Below are 16,659 nucleotides of genomic sequence, written 5' to 3'. Positions count from 1 at the left end.
ACCCCCAAAAAAAGCCTGCAGCGCCTGGGTTTCACAGCCAGTCTCCCACGCAGCTACTAACCAGGCCTGAAGCCACTTAGCTTCCGCGATCTGGCAAGAGCGGGCGCTTTCGGCTTAGTGTGGCCGCAGGGAAAATCCAAGGCACCGTTCATGCGCCTTGAAGGTGAGGCTTCCCACGTGCTCATAACCATTGGACCGCAAACCCCCCAAAAAAGCTTGCAGCACCTGGGGTTCACAGCCACTCTCCCACGCAGCTACTAATCAGGCCTGAAGCCGCTTAGCTTCCACGATCTGACGAGAGCGGGCGCTTTCGGCTTAGTGTGGCCACAAGCAAAATCCAAGGCGCCGTTCCTGCGCCTTGAAGGTGAGGCTTTCCACATGCTCATAGCCATTGGACCGCAAACCTAAAAAAAGCCTGCAGCACCTGGGGTTCACAGCCGGTCTCCCACGCAGCTACTAATCAGGCCTGAAGCCACTTAGCTTCCACGATCTGACGAGAGCGGGCGCTTTCGGCTTAGTGTGGCCGCAGGCAAAATTCAAGGCGCCGTTCCTGCGCCTTGAAGGGGAGGCTTCCCACGTGCTCATAGCCATTGGACCGCAAACCCAAAAAAAAGCCTGCAGCACCTGGGGTTCACAGCCGGTCTCCCACGCAGCTACTAACCAGGCCTGATGCCACTTAGCTTCCACGATCTGCCAAGAGCGGGCACTTTTGGCTTAGTGTGGCCGCAGGCACAGTCAAAGCCGCCGTTCCTGCGCCTTGAAGGTGAGGCTTCCCATGTGCTCATAGCCATTGGACCGCAAACCCCCCCAAAAAGTCTGCAACACCTGGGGTTCACAGCCACTCTCCCACGCAGCTACTAATCAGGCCTGAAGCCGCTTAGCTTCCACAATCTGATGAGAGCGGGAGCTTTCGGCGTAGTGTGGCCGCAGGCAAAATCCAAGGCGCTGTTCTTGCGCCTTGAAGGTGAGGCTTCCCACGTGCTCATAGCCATTGGTCCGCAAACCCTAAAAAAAGCCTGCAGCACTTGGGGTTCACAGCCAGTCTCCCACGCAGCTACTAAACAGGCCTGAAGCCACTTAGCTTCCGCGATCTGACGAGAGCAGGCGCCTTCGGCTTAGTGTGTTCGCAGGCAAAATCCAAGGCGCCGTTCCTGCGCCTTGAAGGTGAGGCTTCCCACGTGCTCATAGCCATTGGTCCCAAACCCCCAAAAAAGCCTGCAGCACCTGGGGTTCACAGCCAGTCTCCCACGCAGCTACTAAACAGGCCTGAAGCCACTTAGCTTCCGCGATCGGACAAGAGCGGGCGCTTTCGGCTTAGTGTGTCCGCAGGCAAAATCCAAGTTGCCGTTCCTGCGCCTTGAGGGTGAGGCTTCCCACGTGCTCATAGCCATTGGACCGCAAACCCAAAAAAAGCCTGCAGCACCTGGGGTTCACAGCCGGTCTCCCACGCAGCTACTAGCCAGGCCTGAAGCCGCTTAGCTTCCACAATCTGACAAGGGCAGGCGCTTTAGGCTTAGTGTGGCTGCAGGCGAAATCCAAGGCGCCGTTCCTGCGCCTTGAAGGTGAGGCTTCCCACGTGCTCATAGACATTGGACCGCAAACCCCCCAAAAAAGCCTGCAGCGCCTGGGGTTCACAGCCAATCTCCCACGCAGCTACTAACCAGGCCTGAAGCCGTTTAGCTTCCGCGATCTGACGAGAGCGGGCGCTTTCGGCTTAGTGTGGCCGCAGGCGAAATCCAAGGCGCCGTTCCTGCGCCTTGAAGGTGAGGCTTCCCACGTGCTCATAGCGATTGGACCGCAAACCCCCCAAAAAAGCCTGCAGCACCGGGGGTTCACAGCCGGTCTCCCACGCAGCTACTAACCAGGCCTGAAGCTGCTTAGCTTCCGCGATCTGACAAAAGCAGGCGCTTACAGCTTAGTGTGGCCACAGGCGAAATACAAGGCGCCGTTCCTGTGCCTTGAAGGTGAGGCTTCCCATGTGCTCATAGCCATTGGACCGCAAACCAAAAAAAATGCCTGCAGCACCTGGGGTCCACAGCCAGTCTCCCTTGCAGCTACTAACCAGGTCTGAAGCCGTTTAGCTTCCGCGATCTGACGAGAGCGGACGCTTTCGGTTTGGTGTGGCCGCAGGCGAAATCCAAGGCGCCGTTCCTGCGCCTTGAAGGTGAGGCTTCCCACGTGCTCATAGCCATTGGACCGCAAACCCCCAAAAAAGCCTGCAACAACTGGGGTTCACAGCTGGTCTCCCACACAGCTACTAACCAGGCCTGAAGCCACTTAGCTTCCACGATCTGACGAGGGCGGGCGCTTTAGGCTTAGTGGGGCTGCAGGCAAAATTCAAGGCGCCGTTCCTGCGCCTTGAAGGTGAGGCTTCCCACGTGCTCATAGCCATTGGACCGCAAACCCAAAGAAATGCCTGCAGCACCTGGGGTTCACAGCCGGTCTCCCACGCAGCTACTAACCAGGCCTGATGCCACTTAGCTTCCTCAATCTGACTAGCGCGGGCACTTTCGGCTTAGTGTGGCCACAGGCACAATCCAAGTTGCCATTCCTGCGCCTTGAAGGTGAGGCTTCCCACGTGCTCATAGCCATTGGACCGCAAACCCCAAAAAAAGCCTGCAGCACCTGGGGTTCACAGCCGGTCTCCGACGCAGCTATTAACCAGGCCTGAAGCAGCTTAGCTTCCGCGATCTGACGAGAGCGGGCGCTTTCGGCTTAGTGTGGCCGCAGGCAAAATCCAAGGCACCGTTCCTGCGCCTTGAAGGTGAGGCTTCCCACGTGCTCATAGCCATTGGACCGCAAACCCCCAAAAAGAGCCTGCAGCACCTGGGGTTCACAGCCAGCCTCCCACGCAGCTACTAATTAGGCCTGAAGCCGCTTAGCTTCTGCGATCTGACGAGAGCGGGCGCTTTCGGCTTAGTATGGCCGCAGGCGAAATCCAAGGCGCCGTTCCTGCGCCTTGAAAGTGAGGCTTCCCATGTGCTCATAGCCATTGGACCGCAAACCCCCAAAAAGAGCCTCCAGCATCTGGGGTTCACAGCCGGTCTCCCACGCAGCTACTAACCAGGCCTGAAGCCACTTAGCTTCCGCGATCTGACGAGAGCAGGCACTTTTGGCTTAGTGTAGCCGCAGGCACAATACAAGGCGCCGTTCATGCGCCTTGAAGGTGAGGCTTCCCACGTGCTCATAGCCATTGGACCGCAAACCCCAAAAAAAGCCTGCAGCACCTGGGGCTCACAGCCGGTCTCCCACACAGCTACTAACCAGGCCAGAAGCCGCTTAGCTTCCACGATCTGACGAGAGCGGGCGCTTTCGGCTTAGTGTGGCAGCAGGCAAAATCCAAGGCGCCGTTCCTGCGCCTTGAAGGTGAGGCTTCCCACGTGCTCATAGCGATTGGACCGCAAACCCCCAAAAAAAGCCTGCAGCACCGGGGGTTCACAGCCGGTATCCCACGCAGCTACTAACCAGGCCTGAAGCTGCTTAGCTTCCGCGATCTGACAAAAGCAGGCGCTTACAGCTCAGTGTGGCCACAGGCAAAATACAAGGCGCCGTTCCTGTGCCTTGAAGGTGAGGCTTCCCACGTGCTCATAGCCATTGGACCGCAAACCAAAAAAAAAGCCTGCAGCACCTGGGGTCCACAGCCAGTCTCCCACGCAGCTACTAACCAGGTCTGAAGCCGTTTAGCTTCCGCGATCTGACGAGAGCGGACGCTTTCGGTTTGGTGTGGCCGCAGGCGAAATCCAAGGCGCCGTTCCTGCGCCTTGAAGGTGAGGCTTCCCACGTGCTCATAGCCATTGGACCGCAAACCCCCAAAAAAGCCTGCAACACCTGGGGTTCACAGCCGGTCTCCCACACAGCTACTAACCAGGCCTGAAGCCACTTAGCTTCCGCAATCTGACGAGAGCGGGCGCTTTCAGCTTAGTGTGGCCGCAAGCAAAATCAACGGCGTCGTTCCTGCGCCTTGAAGGTGAGGCTTCCCACGTGCTCATAGCCATTGGACCGCAAACCCCCAAAATAGCCTACAGCACCTGGGGTTCACAGCCAGTCTCCCACACGGCTACTAACCAGGCCTGAAGCCGCTTAGCTTCCGCAATATGACGTTTTCAGCTTAGTCTGGCCGCAGGTGAAATCCAAGGCGCCGTTCCTGCGCCTTGAAGGTGAGGCTTCCCACGTGCTCATAGCCATTGGACCGCAAACCCAAAGAAATGCCTGCAGCACCTGGGGTTCACAGCCGGTCTCCCACACAGCTATTAACCAGGCCTGAAGCCGCTTAGCTTCCACGATCTGACGAGGGCGGGCGCTTTAGGCTTAGTGTGGCCACAGGCAAAATCCAAGACGCCGTTCCTGCGCCTTGAAAGTGAGGCTTCCCACGTGCTCATAGCCATTGGACCGCAAACCCCAAAAAAAGCTTGCAGCACCTGGGGTTCACAGCCAGTCTCCCACGCAGCTACTAACCAGGCCTGAAGCCACTTAGCTTCCACGATCTGACGAGAGCGGACGCTTTCGGCTTAGTGTTGCAGCAAGCAAAATCCAAAGCGCCGTTCCTGCGCCTTGAAGGTGAGGCTTCCCACGTGCTCATAGCCATTTGTCTGCAAACCCAAAGAAATGCCTGCAGCACCTGGGGTTCACAGCTGATTTCCTACGCAGCTACTAACCAGGCCTGAAGCCACTTAGCTTCCTCAATCTGACTAGCGCGGGCACTTTCGGCTTAGTGTGGCCACAGGCAAAATCCAAGTTGCCATTCCTGCACCTTCCCACGTGCTCATAGCCATTGGACCGCAAACCCCAAAAAAAGCCTGCAGCACCTGGGGTTCACAGCTGGTCTCCCACAAAGCTACTAACCAGGCCTGAAGCCGCTTAGCTTCCACGATCTAACGAGAGCAGGCGCTTTCAGCTTAGTGTGGCCGCAGGCAAAATCCAAGTTGCCGTTCCTGCGCCTTGAGGGTGACGCTTCCCACGTGCTCATAGCCATTGGACCGCAAACCCAAAAAAAAGCCTGCAGCACCTGGGGTTCACAGCCGGTCTCCCACGCAGCTACTAACCAGGCCTGAAGCCGTTTAGCTTCCGCGATCTGACGAGAGCGGGCGCTTTCGACTTAGTGTGGCCGCAGGCGAACTCCAAGGCGCCGTTCCTGCGCCTTGAAGGTGAGGCTTCCCACGTGCTCATAGCCTTTGGACCGCAAACCCCCAAAAAGAGCCTGCAGCACCTGGGGTTCACAGACGGTCTCCCACGCAGCTACTAACCAGGCCTGAAGCCGCTTGGCTTCCGCGATCTAACGAGAGCGGGCGCTTTCAGCTTAGTGTGGCCGCAGGCAAAATCCAAGACGCCGTTCCTGCGCCTTAGAGTGGCCGCAGGCAAAATCCAAGTTGCCGTTCCTGCGCCTTGAGGGTGACGCTTCCCACGTGCTCATAGCCATTGGACCGCAAACCCAAAAAAAAGCCTGCAGCACCTGGGGTTCACAGCCGGTCTCCCAAAAAAAGCTTGCAGCACCTGGGGTTCACAGCCAGTCTCCCACGCAGCTACTAACCAGGCCTGAAGCCGCTTAGCTTCCACGCTCTAACGAGAGCGGGCGCTTTCAGCTTAGTGTGGCCACAGGCAAAATCCAAGTTGCCGTTCCTGCGCCTTGAGGGTGACGCTTCCCACGTGCTCATAGCCATTGGACCGCAAACCCAAAAAAAAGCCTGCAGCACCTGGGGTTCACAGCCGGTCTCCCACGCAGCTACTAACCAGGCCTGAAGCCGTTTAGCTTCCGCGATCTGACGAGAGCGGGCGCTTTTGACTTAGTGTGGCCGCAGGCGAAATCCAACGCGCCGTTCCTGCGCCTTGAAGGTGAGGCTTCCCACGTGCTCATAGCCTTTGGACCGCAAACCCAAAGAAATGCCTGCAGCACCTGGGGTTCACAGCCGGTCTCCCACGCAGCTACTAACCAGGCCTGAAGCCGCTTAGCTTCCGCAATCTGATGCTTTCGGCTTAGTGTGGCCGCAGGCGAAATCCAAGGCACCGTTCCTGCGCCTTGAATGTGAGGCTTCCCACGTGCTCATAGCCATTGGACCGCAAACCCAAAGAAATGCCTGCAGCACCTGGGGTTCACAGCCGGTCTCCCACGCAGCTACTAACCAGGCCTGAAGCCGCTTAGCTTCCACGATCTGACGAGGGCAGGCGCTTTAGGCTTAGTATGGCTGCAGGCGAAATCCAAGGCGCTGTTCCTGCGCCTTAAAAGTGAGGCTTCCCACGTGCTCATAGCCATTGGACCGCAAACCCCCAAAAAAAGCCTGCAGCGCCTGGGGTTCACAGCTAATCTCCCACGCAGCTAATAACCAGGACTGAAGCCGTTTAGCTTCCGCGATCTGACGAGAGCGGGCGCTTTCGGCTTAGTGTGGCCGCAGGCGAAATCCAAGGCGCCGTTCCTGCGCCTTGAAGGTGAGGCTTCCCACGTGCTCATAGCCATTGGACCGCAAACCCCCAAAGAAGCCTGCAGCACCTGGGGTTCACAGCCGGTCTCCCACGCAGCTACTAACCAGGCCTGATGCCACTTAGCTTCCGTGATCTGACGAGAGCAGGCACTTTTGGCTTAGTGTGGCCGCAGGCACAGTCCAAGCCGCCGTTCCTGCGCCTTGAAGGTGAGGCTTCCCACGTGCTCATAGCCATTGGACCGCAAACCCAAAAAAAGCCTGCAGCACCTGGGTTTCACAGCCGGTCTCCCACGCAGCTACTAACCAGGCCTGAAGCCGCTTGGCTTCCGCGATCTAACGAGAGCGGGCGCTTTCAGCTTAGTGTGGCCGCAGGCAAAATCCAAGGCGCCGTTCCTGCGCCTTGAAAGTGAGGCTTCCCACGTGCTCATAGCCATTGGACTGCAAACCCAAAGAAATGCCTGCAACACCTGGGGTTCACAGCTGGTCTCCCACAAAGCTACTAACCAGGCCTGAAGCCACTTAGCTTCCACGATCTAACGAGAGCAGGCGCTTTCAGCTTAGTGTGGCCGCAGGCAAAATCCAAGTTGCCGTTCCTGCGCCTTGAGGGTGAGGCTTCCCACGTGCTCATAGCCATTGGACCGCAAACCCAAAAAAAGCCTGCAGCACCTGGGGTTCACAGCCGGTCTCCCACGCAGCTACTAGCCAGGCCTGAAGCCGCTTAGCTTCCACAATCTGACAAGGGCAGGCGCTTTAGGCTTAGTGTGGCTGCAGGCGAAATCCAAGGCGCCGTTCCTGCGCCTTGAAGGTGAGGCTTCCCACGTGCTCATAGCCATTGGACCGCAAACCCCCCAAAAAAGCCTGCAGCGCCTGGGGTTCACAGCCAATCTCCCACGCAGCTACTAACCAGGCCTGAAGCCGTTTAGCTTCCGCGATCTGACGAGAGCGGGCGCTTTCGGCTTAGTGTGGCCGCAGGCGAAATCCAAGGCGCCGTTCCTGCGCCTTGAAGGTGAGGCTTCCCACGTGCTCATAGCGATTGGACCGCAAACCCCCCAAAAAAGCCTGCAGCACCGGGGGTTCACAGCCGGTCTCCCACGCAGCTACTAACCAGGCCTGAAGCTGCTTAGCTTCCGCGATCTGACAAAAGCAGGCGCTTACAGCTTAGTGTGGCCACAGGCGAAATACAAGGCGCCGTTCCTGTGCCTTGAAGGTGAGGCTTCCCATGTGCTCATAGCCATTGGACCGCAAACCAAAAAAAAAGCCTGCAGCACCTGGGGTCCACAGCCAGTCTCCCTTGCAGCTACTAACCAGGTCTGAAGCCGTTTAGCTTCCGCGATCTGACGAGAGCGGACGCTTTCGGTTTGGTGTGGCCGCAGGCGAAATCCAAGGCGCCGTTCCTGCGCCTTGAAGGTGAGGCTTCCCACGTGCTCATAGCCATTGGACCGCAAACCCCCAAAAAAGCCTGCAACACCTGGGGTTCACAGCTGGTCTCCCACACAGCTACTAACCAGGCCTGAAGCCACTTAGCTTCCACGATCTGACGAGGGCGGGCGCTTTAGGCTTAGTGGGGCTGCAGGCAAAATCCAAGGCGCCGTTCCTGCGCCTTGAAGGTGAGGCTTCCCACGTGCTCATAGCCATTGGACCGCAAACCCAAAGAAATGCCTGCAGCACCTGGGGTTCACAGCCGGTCTCCCACGCAGCTACTAACCAGGCCTGATGCCACTTAGCTTCCTCAATCTGACTAGCGCGGGCACTTTCGGCTTAGTGTGGCCACAGGCACAATCCAAGTTGCCATTCCTGCGCCTTGAAGGTGAGGCTTCCCACGTGCTCATAGCCATTGGACCGCAAACCCCAAAAAAAGCCTGCAGCACCTGGGGTTCACAGCCGGTCTCCGACGCAGCTATTAACCAGGCCTGAAGCAGCTTAGCTTCCGCGATCTGACGAGAGCGGGCGCTTTCGGCTTAGTGTGGCCGCAGGCAAAATCCAAGGCACCGTTCCTGCGCCTTGAAGGTGAGGCTTCCCACGTGCTCATAGCCATTGGACCGCAAACCCCCAAAAAGAGCCTGCAGCACCTGGGGTTCACAGCCAGCCTCCCACGCAGCTACTAATTAGGCCTGAAGCCGCTTAGCTTCCACAATCTGACAAGGGCAGGCGCTTTAGGCTTAGTGTGGCTGCAGGCGAAATCCAAGGCGCCGTTCCTGCGCCTTGAAGGTGAGGCTTCCCACGTGCTCATAGCCATTGGAACGCAAACCCCCAAAAAAAGCCTGCAGCGCCTGGGTTTCACAGCCAGTCTCCCACGCAGCTACTAACCAGGCCTGAAGCCGTTTAGCTTCCGCGATCTGACGAGAGCGGGCGCTTTCGGCTTAGTATGGCCGCAGGCGAAATCCAAGGCGCCGTTCCTGCGCCTTGAAGGTGAGGCTTCCCACGTGCTCATAGCCATTGGAACGCAAACCCCCCAAAAAAGACTGCAGCGCCTGGGTTTCACAGCCAGTCTCCCACGAAGCTACTAACCAGGCCTGAAGCCACTTAGCTTCCACGATCTGGCAAGAGCGGGCGCTTTCGGCTTAGTGTGGCCGCAGGCAAAATCCAAGGCACCGTTCATGCGCCTTGAAGGTGAGGCTTCCCACGTGCTCATAACCATTGGACCGCAAACCCCCCAAAAAAGCTTGCAGCACCTGGGGTTCACAGCCACTCTCCCACGCAGCTACTAATCAGGCCTGAAGCCGCTTAGCTTCCACGATCTGACGAGAGCGGGCGCTTTCGGCTTAGTGTGGCCACAAGCAAAATCCAAGGCGCCGTTCCTGCGCCTTGAAGGTGAGGCTTTCCACATGCTCATAGCCATTGGACCGCAAACCTAAAAAAAGCCTGCAGCACCTGGGGTTCACAGCCGGTCTCCCACGCAGCTACTAATCAGGCCTGAAGCCACTTAGCTTCCACGATCTGACGAGAGCGGGCGCTTTCGGCTTAGTGTGGCCGCAGGCAAAATTCAAGGCGCCGTTCCTGCGCCTTGAAGGGGAGGCTTCCCACGTGCTCATAGCCATTGGACCGCAAACCCAAAAAAAAGCCTGCAGCACCTGGGGTTCACAGCCGGTCTCCCACGCAGCTACTAACCAGGCCTGATGCCACTTAGCTTCCACGATCTGACAAGAGCGGGCACTTTTGGCTTAGTGTGGCCGCAGGCACAGTCCAAGCCGCCGTTCCTGCGCCTTGAAGGTGAGGCTTCCCATGTGCTCATAGCCATTGGACCGCAAACCCCCCCAAAAAGTCTGCAACACCTGGGGTTCACAGCCACTCTCCCACGCAGCTACTAATCAGGCCTGAAGCCGCTTAGCTTCCACGATCTGATGAGAGCGGGAGCTTTCGGCGTAGTGTGGCCGCAGGCAAAATCCAAGGCGCCGTTCCTGCGCCTTGAAGGTGAGGCTTCCCACGTGCTCATAGCCATTGGTCCGCAAACCCTAAAAAAAGCCTGCAGCACTTGGGGTTCACAGCCAGTCTCCCACGCAGCTACTAAACAGGCCTGAAGCCACTTAGCTTCCGCGATCTGACGAGAGCTGGCACTTTCGGCTTAGTGTGTCCGCAGGCGAAATCCAAGGCGCCGTTCCTGCGCCTTGAAAGTGAGGCTTCCCACGTGCTCATAGCCATTGGACCGCAAACCCCCAAAAAGAGCCTGCAGCACCTGGGGTTCACAGCCGGTCTCCCACGCAGCTACTAACCAGGCCTGAAGCCACTTAGCTTCCGTGATCTGACGAGAGCAGGCGATTTCGGCTTAGTGTGGCCGCAGGCACAACACAAGGCGTCGTTCCTGCGCCTTGAAGGTCAGGCTTCCCACGTGCTCATAGCCATTGGACCGCAAACCCCCAAAAAAGCCTGCAGCACCTGGGATTCACAGCCGGTCTCCCACGCAGCTACTAACCAGGCCTGAAGCCACTTAGCTTCCGCAATCTGACGAGAGCGGGCGCTTTCGGCTTAGTGTGGCTGCAGGCGAAATCTGAGGCGCCGTTCCTGCGCCTTGAAGGTGAGGCTTCCCACGTGCTTATAGCCATTGGACCGCAAACCCCCAAAAAAAAGCCTGCAGCACCTGGGCTTCACAGCCGGTCTCCCACGCAGCTACTAACCAGGCCTGAAGCCACTTAGCTTCCGCGATCTGACGAGAGCGGGCGCTTTCGGCTTAGTGTGTGCGCAGACAAAATCCAAGGCGCCGTTCCTGCGCCTTGAAGGTGAGGCTTCCCACGTGCTCATAGCCATTGGTCCGCAAACCCCCAAAAAAGCCTGCAGCACCTGGGGTTCACAGCCAGTCTCCCACGCAGCTACTAAACAGGCCTGAAGCCACTTAGCTTCCGCGATCTGACGAGAGCGGGCGCTTTCGGCTTAGTGTGTCCGCAGGCGAAATCCAAGGCGCCGTTCCTGCGCCTTGAAAGTGAGGCTTCCCACGTGCTCATAGCCATTGGACCGCAAACCCCCAAAAAGAGCCTGCAGCACCTGGGGTTCACAGCCAGTCTCCCACACAGCTACTAACCAGGCCTGAAGCCGCTTAGCTTCCGCAATCTGACACTTTAGGCTTAGTGTGGCCGCAGGCGAAATCCAAGGCGCCGTTCCTGCGCCTTGAAGGTGAGGCTTCCCACGTGCTCATAGCCATTGGACCGCAACCCCAAAAAAAGCCAGCAGCACCTGGGGTTCACAGCCGGTCTCCCACGCAGCTACTAACCAGGCCTGAAGCCACTTAGCTTCCGTGATCTGACGAGAGCAGGCGATTTCGGCTTAGTGTGGCCGCAGGCACAATACAAGGCGTCGTTCCTGCGCCTTGAAGGTCAGGCTTCCCACGTGCTCATAGCCATTGGACCGCAAACCCCCAAAAATGCCTGCAGCACCTGGGATTCACAGCCGGTCTCCCACGCAGCTACTAACCAAACCTGAAGCCGCTTAGCTTCCGCAATCTGACGAGAGCGGGCGCTTTCGGCTTAGTGTGGCTGCAGGCGAAATCTGAGGCGCCGTTCCTGCGCCTTGAAGGTGAGGCTTCCCACGTGCTCATAGCCATTGGACCGCAAACCCCCAAAAAAAGCCTGCAGCACCTGGGGTTCACAGCCGGTCTCCCACGCAGCTACTAACCAGGCCTGAAGCCACTTAGCTTCCGCGATCTGACGAGAGCGGGCGCTTTCGGCTTAGTGTGGCCGCAGGCAAAATCCAAGGCGCTGTTCCTGCGCCTTGAAGGTGAGGCTTCCCACGTGCTCATAGCCTATGGACTGCAAACCCAAAGAAATGCCTGCAGCACCTGGGGTTCACAGCCAGTCTCCCACACAGCTACTAACCAGGCCTGAAGCCACTTAGCTTCCACGATCTAACAAGAGCGGGCGCTTTCGGTTTAGTGCGGCCGCAGGCAAAATCCAAGGCGCCGTTCCTGCGCCTTGAAGGTGAGGCTTACCTACGTGCTCATAGCCATTGGACCGCAAACCCCCCAAAAAAGCCTGCAGCACCTGGGCCCCACCCAGCATGCGCACACAATATGCCACTAATAGCCACCCTATGTCACCCCCACCCAGAATGCGTACACACAATATGCCACTAATAGCCAGCCTGTGTCACCCCCACCCAGAATGCGTACACACAATATGCCACTAATAGCCAGCCTGTGTCACCCCCACCCAGAATGCGTACACACAATATGCCACTAATAGGCAGCCTGTGTCACCCCCACCCAGCATGCACACACAATATGCCACTAATAGGCAGCCTTTGTCACCCCCACCCAGCATGCGCACACAATATGTCACTAATAGGCAGCCTGTGTCACCCCTACCCAGCATGCGCACACACAATATGCCACTAATAGGCAACCTGTGTCAGCCCCACCGAGCTGCGCCCACACAATATGCCACTAATAGGCAGCCTGTATCACCCCCACCCAGCATGCGTACACACAATATGCCACTAATAGGCAGCCTGTGTCACCCCCATCCAGCATGCGCACACACAATATGCCACTAATAGGCAGCCTGTGTCACCCCCACCCAGCATGCATTTACAATATGCCACTAATAGGCAGCCTGTATCACCCCCACCCAGCATTCGTATTGCTTAAAAAGGAAATTAACATGGCAGCCTCCATATACCTCTCTCTCCAGTTGTCCTTTAAAGGGACCACTATTGCGAAAGTTGTAAATCTATATATATAAAATCGGATGTATGTGTGTGTGTGTGTGTGTGTGTGTGTATGTGTGTGTGTGTGTGTGTATGTGCCGCGATCACGCGAAAACGGCTTGACCGATTTGAACGAAACTTGGTATACAGATCCCTTACTACCTGGGATGATATGTTCTGGGGGTCTCGCAGCCCCCCTGCACACCTGGGCGGAGCTACAAACAGCAAATCAGATTCCACCCATTCAAGTCAATGGAAAAAATGTAAAAGGCTGCCATTCTCACAGTAATCAAGCCAGAGTCCCCACACATGTCACAGTTGGTCACTTGGGGACCGAGGTTACAAATCCAGGAAAAGTGGGCGGAGCATAAAACAGCCAATCAAATTTCAGCCATTCATTTTAAATGGGAAAATGTAAACTGCAGCCATTCTTAGACTGTTAATCACAGAGTTCTCAAACTTGACACAGTTGGTCACTGGGTGAATGTGATTAAGATTCAAGAAAATGGGTGGAGCCTACAACAGCCAATCAAAATTCACCTGTTGATTTTCAAGGGGAATATTTAAACTGCTGCTATTCTTACACTTTTAATGGCAGAGGCTTCAAACTTGCTACAGTCGGTCATTGGGTGACAGGGGTCCAAATTCACTAAAGGGGCGGGGCCACATACAGCCAATCAGTTTTCCTTGGTGGACAAACTGCTTCTATTCACACATTTTTGATGCCAGGGACCTGACAGGTCACAAACTTGGTCATTGAGTGACTGTGTGTCAAGGTTACAAAAAGTGGGCGGAGCCAAAACAACTTTTACTGTGAAAATATAAACTGCAGCCATTCTTACACCGTTAATGGCAGGGTTCTCAAACTTTACACAGTTGGTCATTGGGTGACAGATTAAGATTTTGGAAGGTGGGTGGAGCCTACAACAGCCAATAAAAATTCACCTTTTGATTTTCAAAGTGAATATTTCATCTGCTACCATTCTCTTCTACTGGTAAACGCAGATGCCTCAAACCTGGTACAGTTGGTCACTGGGTGACTAGGGTCCAAATTCAGGAAGGGGGCGGAGCCACAAACAGCCAGATTTGTTTATTTTTCAATGGGAATATACAAAGTATTGATACCAAGGACCCCAAAGCTGATAAACTTCATAATTGAGTGACTGTATGTCAAGGTTAGAAAAAGTGGGCGGGGCCAACAACCTAATTTTTTACATTGCAGGGTTCCCAAACATTACACAATTGGCCACTGGGTAACTGGGATGAATATTCAGAAATGTGGGTGGAGCCTACAACAGCCAATCAAAATTCACCTATTGATTTTCAAGGGGAATATTCACATTGCTACCATTCTTACACTGTTAGTGGCAGAGGCCTCAAACTTGATACAGTCAATCATTGGGTGACTGGGGTCCAAATTCACTAAAGGGGTAGAGCCACAAACAGCCAATCAGATTTGTTAGATTTATTTCAGCCATTCTGTTATTGGCAGGGTTCTCAAACGTGACACAGTGGCCTCTGGGTGACTGGGACTAATATTCAGAAAAGTGGGTGGAGCCTACAGCAGCCAATCAAAATTCACCTTTTGATTTTCAAGGGGAATATTTACATTGCTGCCATTCATGCACTCTTAATGGCAGAGGCCTAACATCTGCTACAGTCAGTCACTGGGAGACTGGGATTTAAATTCTGAAGGGAGCGGGCCAAAAACAGCCAATCAGATTTGTTTAATTTCAATGGTAAAATGCAACTTATTGATGCCAAACACCCCAAAGCTCATAAACTTGGTCATTAAGTGACTGTATGTCAAGATTAGAAATAGTGGGTGGAGCCAAAAACAACTAACTTTTTGAATGGGAAAATGTAAACTGCAGCTTTTCTTACACTGTTAATGGCAGGGTTCTCAAACTTCACACAGTTGGTCACTGGGTGACTAGGATTAATATTCGGAAAAGTAGGTGGCGCCTACAAGAGCCAATCAAAATTCACCTATTGATTTTCAAGGGGAATATTGAAACTGCAGCCATTCTCACACTGTTAATAGCAGAGGCCTCAAACCTGCTACAGTCGGTCGTTAAGTGTTTGGGGTTCAAATTCAGTAAAGGGGCGGAGCCAAAAACAGCCAGATTTCTTTGCTGGATAAACTGCTTCCATTAGCACAATTTTGATGCCAGGAACCCAAAAGCTCACAAACTTGGTCATTGAGTAGTGACTGCGTGTCAAGGTTACAAAAAGTGGGTGGAGTTAAAAACAGATTTTTCTGGGAAATTGTATACTGCAGCCCTTCTTCACTGTTAATGGCAGGGTTCTCAAACTTAGCATAGCTGGTTACTGGGTGACTGGAATTAATATTCAGAAAAGTGGGTGGAGCCTAAAAATGCCAATCAAAAATCACATGTCACTTTTCAAGGAGAATATTAAAATTGCTGCCATTCTTGAACTGTTAATGGCACAAGCCTCAAACCTGGTACAGTCGATCATTGGGTCACTGAGGTTCAAATTCAGAAAAGGGGACAGACCCACAAACAGTGAATCAGATTTGTTTCATTTCATGGGAAAATACAAATTATTGATGCCAAGGACCCCAAAACTCACAAACTTGGGCATTGATTAGTGACTTTGTGTCCAGGTTACAAAAAGTGGGCGGTGCCAAAAACAAATTTCACTGGGAAAGTGTAAACTGCAGCCCTTCTTACACTGTTTATTTCAGGGTTCCCAATGTTTGCCCAGATGATCACTGAGTGACTGAGATTAATATTCAGGGGAAGTGGGTGGAGCCTATAATGGCCAATCAAAATTCACCTGTTGATTTTCAAGTGGAATATTTTAATTGCTGCCATTTTTACACTGTTAATAGCATATGCCTCAAACCTGCTACAGTTGGTCATTGGGTGACTGGGGTTCAAATGCTGGAGAGGGGTGGAGCCACAAACAGCCTGATTTGTTTAATTTCTATGGGAATATACAAATTATTGATGCCAAGGACCCCAAAGCTCACAAACTTGGTCATTGAGTGTTTGTGTGTTAGGGTTAGAAAATGGGCGGAGCCAAAACCAGTCAAATACATACCCGGGCAACGCCGCGTCATCAGTGGGTGGAGACAAATACAAATTTCACTGGGAAAATGTAAACTGCATCCATTCTGTTAATGGCAGGGTTTTTAAACTTTGCACAGTTGGTCACTGGGTGACTGGGATTAATATTCAGAAAAGTGGGTGGAGCCTACAAAAGTGAATCAAACTTCACCTGTTGCTTTTCAAGGGGAATATTTAATTGCTACCATTCTTGAACTGTTAATGGCACAGGCCTCAAACCTGGTACAGTTGGTTATTGGGTGACTGGGGTTCAAATTCAGAAAAGGGGGTGGAGCCACACACAGCCAATCACATTTGTTTCATTTCAATGCAGATTATTGATACCAAAGACCGCAAAGCTCACAAACTTGGTCAGTGAGTAATTGTGTGTTAGGGTTAGAAAAAGTAGGCGGAGCCAACACCAGCCAAATACATACACGGGCAACGCCGGGCAATCAGCTAGTCTATATATATAAAATCGGATGTATGTGTGTGTGTGTGTGTGTGTGTATGTGTGTGTGTGTGTGTGTATGTGCCGCGATCACGCGAAAACGGCTTGACCGATTTGAACGAAACTTGGTATACAGATCCCTTACTACCTGGGATGATATGTTCTGGGGGTCTCGCAGCCCCCCTGCACACCTGGGCGGAGCTACAAACAGCAAATCAGATTCCACCCATTCAAGTCAATGGAAAAAATGTAAAAGGCTGCCATTCTCACAGTAATCAAGCCAGAGTCCCCACACATGTCACAGTTGGTCACTTGGGGACCGAGGTTACAAATCCAGGAAAAGTGGGCGGAGCATAAAACAGCCAATCAAATTTCAGCCATTCATTTTAAATGGGAAAATGTAAACTGCAGCCATTCTTAGACTGTTAATCACAGAGTTCTCAAACTTGACACAGTTGGTCACTGGGTGAATGTGATTAAGATTCAAGAAAATGGGTGGAGCCTACAACAGCCAATCAAAATTCACCTGTTGATTTTCAAGGGGAATATTTAAACTGCTGCTATTCTTACACTTTTAATGGCAGAGGCT

At 54.0% G+C, this 16,659-nt stretch overlaps 51 pseudogenes; all 51 read right to left on the bottom strand.

The window, feature by feature from the left end:
* Positions 1-12: 12 nt before the first annotated feature.
* LOC137554135 (5S ribosomal RNA) lies at positions 13-131 on the bottom strand (annotated as a pseudogene).
* An 82-nt stretch (positions 132-213) lies between these two features.
* On the bottom strand, positions 214-332 carry LOC137553062 (5S ribosomal RNA; annotated as a pseudogene).
* Positions 333-412: 80 nt separating this feature from the next.
* LOC137548625 (5S ribosomal RNA) lies at positions 413-531 on the bottom strand (annotated as a pseudogene).
* An 81-nt stretch (positions 532-612) lies between these two features.
* Positions 613-731, bottom strand: LOC137554187 (5S ribosomal RNA; annotated as a pseudogene).
* Positions 732-1,013: 282 nt separating this feature from the next.
* LOC137554628 (5S ribosomal RNA) lies at positions 1,014-1,132 on the bottom strand (annotated as a pseudogene).
* Positions 1,133-1,212: 80 nt separating this feature from the next.
* LOC137553456 (5S ribosomal RNA) lies at positions 1,213-1,331 on the bottom strand (annotated as a pseudogene).
* An 80-nt stretch (positions 1,332-1,411) lies between these two features.
* On the bottom strand, positions 1,412-1,530 carry LOC137554288 (5S ribosomal RNA; annotated as a pseudogene).
* An 82-nt stretch (positions 1,531-1,612) lies between these two features.
* Positions 1,613-1,731, bottom strand: LOC137550884 (5S ribosomal RNA; annotated as a pseudogene).
* An 82-nt stretch (positions 1,732-1,813) lies between these two features.
* Positions 1,814-1,932, bottom strand: LOC137552609 (5S ribosomal RNA; annotated as a pseudogene).
* Positions 1,933-2,013: 81 nt separating this feature from the next.
* LOC137554581 (5S ribosomal RNA) lies at positions 2,014-2,132 on the bottom strand (annotated as a pseudogene).
* An 81-nt stretch (positions 2,133-2,213) lies between these two features.
* LOC137554420 (5S ribosomal RNA) lies at positions 2,214-2,332 on the bottom strand (annotated as a pseudogene).
* A 281-nt stretch (positions 2,333-2,613) lies between these two features.
* LOC137553195 (5S ribosomal RNA) lies at positions 2,614-2,732 on the bottom strand (annotated as a pseudogene).
* An 82-nt stretch (positions 2,733-2,814) lies between these two features.
* On the bottom strand, positions 2,815-2,933 carry LOC137552020 (5S ribosomal RNA; annotated as a pseudogene).
* An 82-nt stretch (positions 2,934-3,015) lies between these two features.
* Positions 3,016-3,134, bottom strand: LOC137554170 (5S ribosomal RNA; annotated as a pseudogene).
* Positions 3,135-3,215: 81 nt separating this feature from the next.
* LOC137551655 (5S ribosomal RNA) lies at positions 3,216-3,334 on the bottom strand (annotated as a pseudogene).
* An 82-nt stretch (positions 3,335-3,416) lies between these two features.
* LOC137553351 (5S ribosomal RNA) lies at positions 3,417-3,535 on the bottom strand (annotated as a pseudogene).
* Positions 3,536-3,616: 81 nt separating this feature from the next.
* LOC137554358 (5S ribosomal RNA) lies at positions 3,617-3,735 on the bottom strand (annotated as a pseudogene).
* An 81-nt stretch (positions 3,736-3,816) lies between these two features.
* Positions 3,817-3,935, bottom strand: LOC137551709 (5S ribosomal RNA; annotated as a pseudogene).
* Positions 3,936-4,206: 271 nt separating this feature from the next.
* LOC137553290 (5S ribosomal RNA) lies at positions 4,207-4,325 on the bottom strand (annotated as a pseudogene).
* Positions 4,326-4,406: 81 nt separating this feature from the next.
* Positions 4,407-4,525, bottom strand: LOC137553926 (5S ribosomal RNA; annotated as a pseudogene).
* A 268-nt stretch (positions 4,526-4,793) lies between these two features.
* Positions 4,794-4,912, bottom strand: LOC137549917 (5S ribosomal RNA; annotated as a pseudogene).
* An 81-nt stretch (positions 4,913-4,993) lies between these two features.
* LOC137557722 (5S ribosomal RNA) lies at positions 4,994-5,112 on the bottom strand (annotated as a pseudogene).
* Positions 5,113-5,194: 82 nt separating this feature from the next.
* Positions 5,195-5,313, bottom strand: LOC137557957 (5S ribosomal RNA; annotated as a pseudogene).
* A 165-nt stretch (positions 5,314-5,478) lies between these two features.
* On the bottom strand, positions 5,479-5,597 carry LOC137553363 (5S ribosomal RNA; annotated as a pseudogene).
* An 81-nt stretch (positions 5,598-5,678) lies between these two features.
* On the bottom strand, positions 5,679-5,797 carry LOC137548631 (5S ribosomal RNA; annotated as a pseudogene).
* A 271-nt stretch (positions 5,798-6,068) lies between these two features.
* Positions 6,069-6,187, bottom strand: LOC137551126 (5S ribosomal RNA; annotated as a pseudogene).
* Positions 6,188-6,269: 82 nt separating this feature from the next.
* LOC137553517 (5S ribosomal RNA) lies at positions 6,270-6,388 on the bottom strand (annotated as a pseudogene).
* An 81-nt stretch (positions 6,389-6,469) lies between these two features.
* Positions 6,470-6,588, bottom strand: LOC137552851 (5S ribosomal RNA; annotated as a pseudogene).
* Positions 6,589-6,668: 80 nt separating this feature from the next.
* On the bottom strand, positions 6,669-6,787 carry LOC137559235 (5S ribosomal RNA; annotated as a pseudogene).
* Positions 6,788-6,868: 81 nt separating this feature from the next.
* LOC137553035 (5S ribosomal RNA) lies at positions 6,869-6,987 on the bottom strand (annotated as a pseudogene).
* An 80-nt stretch (positions 6,988-7,067) lies between these two features.
* On the bottom strand, positions 7,068-7,186 carry LOC137554287 (5S ribosomal RNA; annotated as a pseudogene).
* An 82-nt stretch (positions 7,187-7,268) lies between these two features.
* LOC137550883 (5S ribosomal RNA) lies at positions 7,269-7,387 on the bottom strand (annotated as a pseudogene).
* Positions 7,388-7,469: 82 nt separating this feature from the next.
* LOC137552608 (5S ribosomal RNA) lies at positions 7,470-7,588 on the bottom strand (annotated as a pseudogene).
* Positions 7,589-7,669: 81 nt separating this feature from the next.
* LOC137554547 (5S ribosomal RNA) lies at positions 7,670-7,788 on the bottom strand (annotated as a pseudogene).
* An 81-nt stretch (positions 7,789-7,869) lies between these two features.
* Positions 7,870-7,988, bottom strand: LOC137553513 (5S ribosomal RNA; annotated as a pseudogene).
* Positions 7,989-8,269: 281 nt separating this feature from the next.
* On the bottom strand, positions 8,270-8,388 carry LOC137553194 (5S ribosomal RNA; annotated as a pseudogene).
* A 283-nt stretch (positions 8,389-8,671) lies between these two features.
* LOC137558484 (5S ribosomal RNA) lies at positions 8,672-8,790 on the bottom strand (annotated as a pseudogene).
* Positions 8,791-8,872: 82 nt separating this feature from the next.
* LOC137554440 (5S ribosomal RNA) lies at positions 8,873-8,991 on the bottom strand (annotated as a pseudogene).
* An 82-nt stretch (positions 8,992-9,073) lies between these two features.
* LOC137553061 (5S ribosomal RNA) lies at positions 9,074-9,192 on the bottom strand (annotated as a pseudogene).
* An 80-nt stretch (positions 9,193-9,272) lies between these two features.
* Positions 9,273-9,391, bottom strand: LOC137548623 (5S ribosomal RNA; annotated as a pseudogene).
* Positions 9,392-9,472: 81 nt separating this feature from the next.
* LOC137553167 (5S ribosomal RNA) lies at positions 9,473-9,591 on the bottom strand (annotated as a pseudogene).
* An 82-nt stretch (positions 9,592-9,673) lies between these two features.
* On the bottom strand, positions 9,674-9,792 carry LOC137554438 (5S ribosomal RNA; annotated as a pseudogene).
* An 81-nt stretch (positions 9,793-9,873) lies between these two features.
* Positions 9,874-9,992, bottom strand: LOC137554549 (5S ribosomal RNA; annotated as a pseudogene).
* Positions 9,993-10,074: 82 nt separating this feature from the next.
* Positions 10,075-10,193, bottom strand: LOC137551696 (5S ribosomal RNA; annotated as a pseudogene).
* An 81-nt stretch (positions 10,194-10,274) lies between these two features.
* LOC137547937 (5S ribosomal RNA) lies at positions 10,275-10,393 on the bottom strand (annotated as a pseudogene).
* Positions 10,394-10,476: 83 nt separating this feature from the next.
* Positions 10,477-10,595, bottom strand: LOC137552326 (5S ribosomal RNA; annotated as a pseudogene).
* An 81-nt stretch (positions 10,596-10,676) lies between these two features.
* Positions 10,677-10,795, bottom strand: LOC137552234 (5S ribosomal RNA; annotated as a pseudogene).
* A 271-nt stretch (positions 10,796-11,066) lies between these two features.
* On the bottom strand, positions 11,067-11,185 carry LOC137553022 (5S ribosomal RNA; annotated as a pseudogene).
* An 81-nt stretch (positions 11,186-11,266) lies between these two features.
* Positions 11,267-11,385, bottom strand: LOC137550613 (5S ribosomal RNA; annotated as a pseudogene).
* Positions 11,386-11,467: 82 nt separating this feature from the next.
* Positions 11,468-11,586, bottom strand: LOC137557183 (5S ribosomal RNA; annotated as a pseudogene).
* Positions 11,587-11,667: 81 nt separating this feature from the next.
* On the bottom strand, positions 11,668-11,786 carry LOC137554365 (5S ribosomal RNA; annotated as a pseudogene).
* Between the last annotated feature and the right edge of the window lie 4,873 nt (positions 11,787-16,659).

The sequence above is a fragment of the Hyperolius riggenbachi genome, chromosome 2 (genome assembly GCF_040937935.1).
Source record: "Hyperolius riggenbachi isolate aHypRig1 chromosome 2, aHypRig1.pri, whole genome shotgun sequence".
NCBI classification, from domain to species: Eukaryota; Metazoa; Chordata; class Amphibia; order Anura; family Hyperoliidae; genus Hyperolius; species Hyperolius riggenbachi.
Note: the sequence above shows the minus strand (reverse complement) of the source record. Positions and strands in the feature narration are given on the sequence as shown.